The sequence below is a fragment of the Sminthopsis crassicaudata genome, chromosome 1, assembly GCF_048593235.1.
Source record: "Sminthopsis crassicaudata isolate SCR6 chromosome 1, ASM4859323v1, whole genome shotgun sequence".
Lineage (NCBI taxonomy): Eukaryota > Metazoa > Chordata > Mammalia > Dasyuromorphia > Dasyuridae > Sminthopsis > Sminthopsis crassicaudata.
Window position 1 is genome coordinate 543228446 of NC_133617.1, and position 8484 is coordinate 543236929.

The window sequence follows — 8484 nt, forward strand, 5'->3', positions numbered from 1 at the left end:
CTATATCTAAAAGCTTATTTGGCTTAAGTATTTGGGGCCACTTCCACTTTTCCTTTTGTTCATGGAGAGGAAGCTGATAATATTATCATGCCCTGATTAGGCTAAGATTTTTTTTTTTAGGATCCTGAAAACTAAACTAATCTGCCTAGAGCCTTTAACACTGTATGTTGATGAAAGGTGGGCCTATATCTTAGGGGTCTCTGGAAGCCTATCCTAGATCCCTTGTTTACTTATAAAAGATCTATACTGATTTCAAATGTGATTTTCATGTTTTGCATGAATATGGGGGGATATATGGAAAGAAAGGGGATTTTTGACAGCCAAATAATTCTCCATTAAATATGCAGGGAAAATAATTACTGCTAGCTGTCCATGGATCTAGAGAGGTTTCTGTTTCCTAAAGGAAGGGGAATTTACTTCAGGTGAAGGGAATCAGGCTTACAGATCAGCTGCCTATGTTGATGATTGTTTGCCCCTGACCACGACAACTTTAGTTCCCCAAATCCCAACTCCTGCATTCCCTCATACAGCTCCCAGGCAAGTAAATTTTGAAAGGACTGTTAAAAGGACCTGCACATGTATCCCTTACAAGGGCTTCAAACTGCTTTCGCTTTTGTTAACACCTGTACTAATTATTGGGTAAAAACCTTCCCTTGTAAGACTCTAGAGTTTTTACTGGGAGAGATCATACTCACTGTAAGGCACATGTTCTACCCATTGAATCTACTCCTTTGAGGAAACAAAAGCAAAAATTTTGGGAAAACATTCTTTGGTATCTATCCTAGGAAAGCTGTTTGGATAAGAAGCACTTATGATAGCCTCATCTCCCCTCAGCCTTCCTCTGGGTGGGGTTCCTGGTTACTGTCCCTGTAACCGCCATATTAACTACAATTTTGTTTATTCTTTCTCTTTTGCTCATATTTAGTTCTTGTATTTTTAATATACTCGTGAGAGTTGCTTCTTCCAGACTCTGAGCCATGAAATTCCAACCACTTGGTCAGCCTGGAATCACCCGAGCCCTGATTCTGACACTCAGCACCCAATGCTGCTGCTGCTGCCTACAGCTCACTCATCTCTCATCTTAAGTCCAGACCCCACTGGGCAGGGCCAGCTATATGCCCCTTGTCAGCTTGAAGCAGCTCCAGAAGATGAGACCTTCATCTCTTTGTCCCAAATGAAGCTGGGTCTGGACTGCTTGAGGTGGGGATGGTGTAACAATGGACCTGAAACCTCGGGCCTCCACAGTGCTGCAGTTCTTTGTCTGCCAGATGCCAGTCTGTTCTGATGATGGGGCTATCGGATAATGGGAGTCGGTGGAAGCAGGATCTGATTCCTGCTCATTGTTTTAAGCAGCAATATGCTGTTACCTGAATTGCTCATGTACTTAATCATTAGAGAAATTCAAGATTTATCCAAGTTCAGAAGTACCGTGTTTCCCCGATAATAAGACACTGTCTTATTATTTTTTGGGGACTAAAAAACACCAGAGGGCTTATTTTCAGGGGAGGGCTTATTTTATCCTCCATCATGCCCCTTTTATCCTCCATCATGCCCATTTTAGCCTCCATCATGCCCCTTTTATCCTCCATCATGCCCATTTTAGCCTCCATCATGCCCCTTTTAGCCTCCATCATGCCCCCTGAGTGCTTATTTTATTCTCCATCGCTTACTGAACTTACCGAGTTTTTAGATGGTCCTGTCTCAGCTCTACTCCGCGGCGCTGCTCTCAGTAGTGCCAGCAAGCAAATCACCAGGGAAGAAGAGGATGACGCGCTCACTGCTGCAGCTCTGATTGGATGCAGCTCGGAGCGCGACGTGCGTTTCACCCGGGAGGGGAGGGCGGCGCTGCTTACTGAAGGTACCGCTACGCAGCATATAGAGCAGGGGATCACCATGATGACCGTTTTCATAGTAAGTTCGATAGGGCTTATTTTCGGGGGAGGGCTTATTTTAGCGGAATATTAAAGAGTATGTGGGTGTCTTATTTTCAGGATAGGTCTTATTATCGGGGAAACACGGTAGTTAAAGTAGTTCCTGAAAGCTTCCACTGATGGGCAGGGGTCAGTTCTAAATGATAGAGGATGGATTACAGTTAGTACTGAAGAAGGACCAGCCTGAAGGCCCAGGTCACAGAGATGTAGATATTGGGGTGAGAAATCTTCAAATGAATGAAAAAGAGGGGGACTGAATGGCACTGATTGGATGAAGCTTTCTCAATACTGAGACTAAGTCATATAATCCTTATTCTCAGGTCTTGGACCTTGGGTTGCAGGAAGTTACATGGTCTCTAAAGGTCAGACCCTCAAGAAGTAACATGACCTATGGAAGCGACATGACCCATAGGAAGCAGACAACATTGGTCAAGGATGGTTACATCCTTTTAATCTGTCCAATGAAAAGTCTTGCTTTTTAAATTTTGGACAAGCCAGAAGCTGGTCAGGTTCACCAGCACATGTCGGGAGTTGGGATGGCTCCCAGGTGTGTCTGGGCCTCTCCCTGCAGGGACTAAGTAAATGCTTTCTCTTTGTACCTGAAGATGTCTCTGATTAGCTAATTTGGGAAAGGGGTCTAGCACCAGTCCCACACATTTTGTAACTCATGATGACTTCATTTCATCCCAACATGAAAGTGAATGAAGCTGGGTTTTGAGCAGCAAAAGCTGAAGATCATATAGTAAAAAAGACATTGAAATATATAGAAAGCCCTTTCATGAAAATGGGACATTTAACACCTTTCTAAGGAACTGAAGTATACATAGCAAAATTACATATAAAGAAGTTAGCAAAAAATAATAAAATTGTGTTGATAGATCATAGGGTATAATCATGTATTTGTCCTTAGTGACTCAACTGCATAAGGGGTCTGAATTGGGACTTATCACCCTAGGCTTAGGTGGAATTCTATTCTAAGACATCTAGTTTTGAATAAGGAAGGATGGTCAAACAGGAATGGTCAGACCTTTTCTACCTCCTTACTGAAAATTATAAACCTTAGAGCCTCATTTGAGAGAATCAAAGTGGAGAGATTTCTGACACTTAAGTCTTTAACATAGATGAAAATAACATTTCCACTTAAGAAGTCTTAGTACTGATGAGGTCTTTGGTTTCTAGGTAGGTGTTGACTAAGAGTCTAAATTACTCTAAGCAATTTGGAAGCCAAGCTACTGCCTGAGGCAAAGAGAGGAGCATTGATAGGATTATAAATGAACCTCTTGATTTCAATTAGGCCTTGTTATACTAAGTAGGCTTTTATCGCCTTAGGCCCAGGTTGAATTCCTTGTTCAATTCCCTGCATTGACAAAACCTACAATTTACTTTATCCAATCAGAAGTTATGTCAACTTCCTTCTCCCCTGGTAAAAGAGACCTACCTGTACCTCAATCTCCTAACTCCTTTTTGGGTGTAAAATCTTTTTTTAGGGTAAACCTGCCTGTCAGTGGTGTAACCCCTCACTTTTTTGTGGGCTTATTAGGAACCACCCACTTTAGGTAGCAAGTTAGCTTCCCCCTGGTTAATTGTGAGTTCTGCTAGGGAATTTATAGATTGAGAATTTGCCCTTGTTAATGGCAAATATTAATTCCCTTTTGGAACTAAGCATGATAGTCAATGGCATAATAATAAAATCTTTGCCTCTTGATTTGGAGAAATCAGGTAGAATTCTATTCTAGCCTACAATTTCTTTTGAGATACTTTGTGACACTGGCCCAAGAACCCAATATACGTTTGGGATCTAAACTACCTTTCCCCAATATTTGGTAGATAACATGGGAGAAGCCTGAAATCTCAATCTATTTTGGTGGCTCAGCACCACTGCACACTGTACTCCATCATTTGACAGCATACCCCATGATCTAATGGCATACCCTGTCATCTGGTGGCCATGTATGCAGAAATGCTGGCTGAACCCCTTTACCCTATCCGTATTATCCAGCCAAGTCAGGGGCTGAAGATGGTGAAAGGGTACAGTTGCCCATCAAAAAAAGAGTCTAGGAAGTCTAATGAACTGACTTGCTTAACAGAGAGACCTTATCCTTAAAATTCTGTAGCAAAACTATTTGCTTGGTTTAGTCTAACAGCAAATGTCCAGTGGCAGCCTACTCAATGAAAAACCAGCACTTTGAGGACCAGCCCAAATGAGCAACTCAACACAATGACCAACAGCAAACTTTCATTTGGGGCCTTCTGATATTCTTGTTTGGAGAAGTTCTGGAGTTGTGAATTGTTAGGCCACTTGTTAGTGACCAAGTCTTTCACACAATATCTTTGGTTTATTCAGAGAAGTGTTCAGGCTTAGTTCTCACTCAGTTCCGATTGTTTGATTCAATTTTAAAAAGTATTTAGACCTAGTCAAGATACTAGAGTTAAATAGGGGTGATCCTGACCCACTTTTACACAGTTGCTTCGATTTCCAAGATGATTTCCAAATTCCAAGATGAGCAGCTCAGATTCCTAAAGTTTTACCTAATTACAGGAAATGTAGTAGTCAAGGCTTCAAGATTTAAGCCTTCTGAGGTTACTTCTTCCTTCCTTCTGTTCCTTTCCTTCTTGTTGGCAGGAGAACAGAAGATTCTTGGATTTATTCTCAGTCCTTCTCTTCTCTAGTAGTGCTGCAGAAACCTCACCTACTTTTCTCCTTGGGTATAAACTATAGACTTTATCTTAGATTATCAGTTTCTCTTGTGTGTTTTCATACAGAAGGCCTCTGTGGACCTTGAACAGGATGTATTGATTAAGAATTCATTTTGAAATTCTTTTCAGGAAGATTTATATCTTGTATGTCAAGGGCTGCTATTGAGGATCAATGTATTTAAGTAAATTCTGATGGATAAATCAGGACTTTTGTTGATAGATTCTATTAAATATACCCCAACCCTCTTCTTCCATTTTTTAGCACAATCTGTCTACCTCTTCAATAGTTTATAGGCAGCTAGGTAGCAGAGTGGATGGAGTGTCAGACCTGGAATCAGGAAGATTCTTCTTCCTGAGTTCAAATGTGGTCTCAGACCCCTACTAGCTGTGTGACCATGAGCAAGTCATTGAGTTTTAGTTTCCTCATCTGTAAAATGAGCTGGAGAAGGAAATGTCAAACCACTCCAGTATTTTTGACAAGATCACCACAAATGGAGTCACAAAGAATGGGACACAACTTTAAAAGACTGAACAACAACTTAGGAGAGATCATTGGATCAGGGCTATTACTAAAAAACTATCCATAGGTGAAAAGAATACTGACTCAACAAATATGAGGTGTTATAGTCTTATAAATGGTTTCTGCAATGAGTTCTTAATGGGAAAATGTGGGCAGTATCCTCCCTCTCAAAGCCCATATACACATAATTCATTAATGTCAGCTAAAATTGGGAAGTCTCTTTAACAACAGTGCCTGCTTAACAGCATCCTTAGGAATGGCTAGGGCTGGCTTTTAATGAAGACCTGAGAAGAGAAAAGAGAATAGGAAAAAAAAAGGTTGGAAAGAAGGAACTAGTAGTTCCTAGAAAAAGAAAGAGGACTCTGGAGGTTTTGTCCTCATCTTTTAGAGTTTTCTAGAGATTTAGTTTATTCTTGTCTGAGAAATTTAATAGACTACACAGTCAGAAGAAGGTCATAAAGATCTATGTATCTAGAGAGGAAAAAAATCCTCTATTCTTTAACTTACCGAAAATAATTGGTAACGATAGTCCTTAGCTGGAGGTGGCGAAGTATCCAAAAAAGAGCCCTCATAATTGAAGAATTTTAGGGGTTTGAGGATTTACATACTTATTTGGGACAACTGCTTGTTTATTCATGGCTTCTACTTTGTTTTCCTTTTTTTTTTTTTTTTTTTTTAAACAAAACTCTTCTCTATACTATTTTAGGTCATTTACATGCAGATATAAAATCAGTTTCAGTGTAGTAAGAACATAATGTCTATATTTTCCAAAGTTTTCTGAATAAGGGCTATAAGCCAAGCAAAGTGGGAAAATCCTCCAAGGTGTAGTCAAGAAGATTCTATTACCCAATGTGTATTTTGCATTTTAACTTTATTCCTGGTGATCCTATCTCTTTTGAACCTTAATTCTTGTTATTTTAGAAGGTCACAATTATTCTTAGGGAAGGTAATTTTTGCCCTAGAGAAGAACGCCACATGGAAGCACTTACTCAGCAGCCACCCTATTGCTTAAAACACTTAGTCTAAGTAAACTGTCAGACACCCTACCTATATTTGCATGTTGTAGATGATAAAATTTAGAGGTAATGAGTCATGCTTCAGATAGCACAGGGGGTAATGAAATCACAGAAGACTATTTTCAAACATTGCCTAAGAATCCTGGGTTTTAATTGCAAGGGAGAGGATAGAGATGCTGGGGGTTAAAACAAGTCAGAATACACTGACTTGCATTTCCTATTCAATGAGGAACATGCATGTTTTGGTAAATTATCCAAGTATATCATGTCAGATGCAATTCCATTTAGAAAGACACAATAGCCTCTACATTAGTTTTCTGCATATAATTTTTCAACTGGGAAGAATTTTAATAAATCCTCTTATATTTATATTATTAATTAGGAAGTTCTTTGGATCAATTAGGTAATCACTATTGACCAGGGTCTCTATTGCCCAGGTACTAAAAGAAGTGAAAGAACTAAAGAAGTAAGAACTAAAAGAGTCAGAGTCTTTGGAAGACATTGTTCAGGTTTATATATATAGTTTTGATGCAGGATTGAAATAAAATGGGATATTTGTAGAATACAAAACATTAAAAAATTGTTTTTCTGTTTACCATTAAGAACCTGACAAATAGCAATAAATATGAATATTTCTTTAATAGAAAGAATATGAAATTTGCAAGTGAAACCATGAATCTCCATTCTATCCAGTTTATTTTTAAACTATATATTTAACATGCCCTACTTATCTGAGTCTCCTTCTGAACTTCCTTCTTCTCCCTTCTGTATATTATTTTAGTATCCCATTAACATGCTTTTCTTTCTTTTCTCCTTTTTAAGAGTATTTTTCTCCATAATTTTCTCCCCATCAAAAAAGTTCTCACTTGTAACAAATACAGTTAAAGAAAACAAATGAACATAGTGGCAATGTCTGAATGGTATGTCTCATTCTATATCTCTAATGCACCACCATTTTTGTCAAGAAGTAGAAAACATTAATCATCATCAGTTTTTAGAGTTCTTGTTTGCTATTGCTTTGGGCATAGTTCTTAAGTATTTCAAAATTATTTTTTTTACATTATTTTATCCATTGTAAAAGTTGTTCTCCGAATTCATCTTAATTCACTTTATATAATTTCAAACAATTCTTTCCAGGTTTTTCTGAACTCATCATATTTGTTATTTTTTATGGAATAATAATATTCCATTATTTTTACTTTCTATAATTTGTTCAGTTGTTCCAAAGGTATTAATTTTGTTTCCCACTACTTTGCTATAACAAACATACACACGTTTGCAGGCATATGTCTGTATAGTCACACATGTATATTGCATGGGCACATGATATGGGTATTTTTAATGAAGGCTCTATAGCTTTTCCTTTGATCATTCTGAGAGCATATGCTTAATAGTGGTGTCATTGGGATTGAGAGACAAAAAGACTTTAGGGGGTACAATTCTAAATTGCTTTCCAAAATGGTTGGATAAATTCACAGCTTTACCAAAAGGGCATTAGCACTCCTTTTTTTTTTAGTCTTTCCAAAAATTGTCACTTTTATTCCCCCACCTTTCTGCTATTCTGATAGGTGTGAAACATATTTTAAATGGTTTTAATTTGCATTTCTGCTATTAGTGATTTGGAGCATTTTTTCCCCAAACGGTTATTAATAGCATGCTTTTCTTCTTTTGATAGCCAACTGTTCATAACCGAACATTATCTATTGTTATAGATTTATTTGTATTAATTCCATACTTATCTTGGTTATCAGATCTTTATTAGAAAAATTTGTTTCAAAGGTTTTTTTCCCCCCTAGGGTCAGTTTCTCTTTTAATTCTGTTTTGATTTTATTTATACAAAGTCTTTTCAATTTTATGCAATTGCCCATTTTATCTCCTATATAAAATTCCTTATCCCTTTTTGGGTCAAGAACTTTTTGCACATCCTTAATTGTGAAAGGCATCTCATTCCTTGGTTTTTTAAAACTTGTTTATGATATGATTATATATCTACACACACACATATATATATATAAATTACATGTAAATATTATACATAATTGTGTTATGCATCACATAATTATATGCTAATATATTTTTATATATTATGTGATATAATTATTGCTGATCCTTTCCTCACAAAGAAGACCAATGGTATCATGAGAATAATATCTTCACTTGTGTGTGAATTGGATTTGAATAAGGCAAAGCTATGCAAAATTGGCAGTCTTACTCTCTTCTCGAGAGTCATCAGAATCCAGTGGTAAGACATAAGTCAAAACAAGTAGTGAAGGCCCAGAATTTAGTGAGTGACACAGGCCTTTCTAAATGAAGGTTCCCT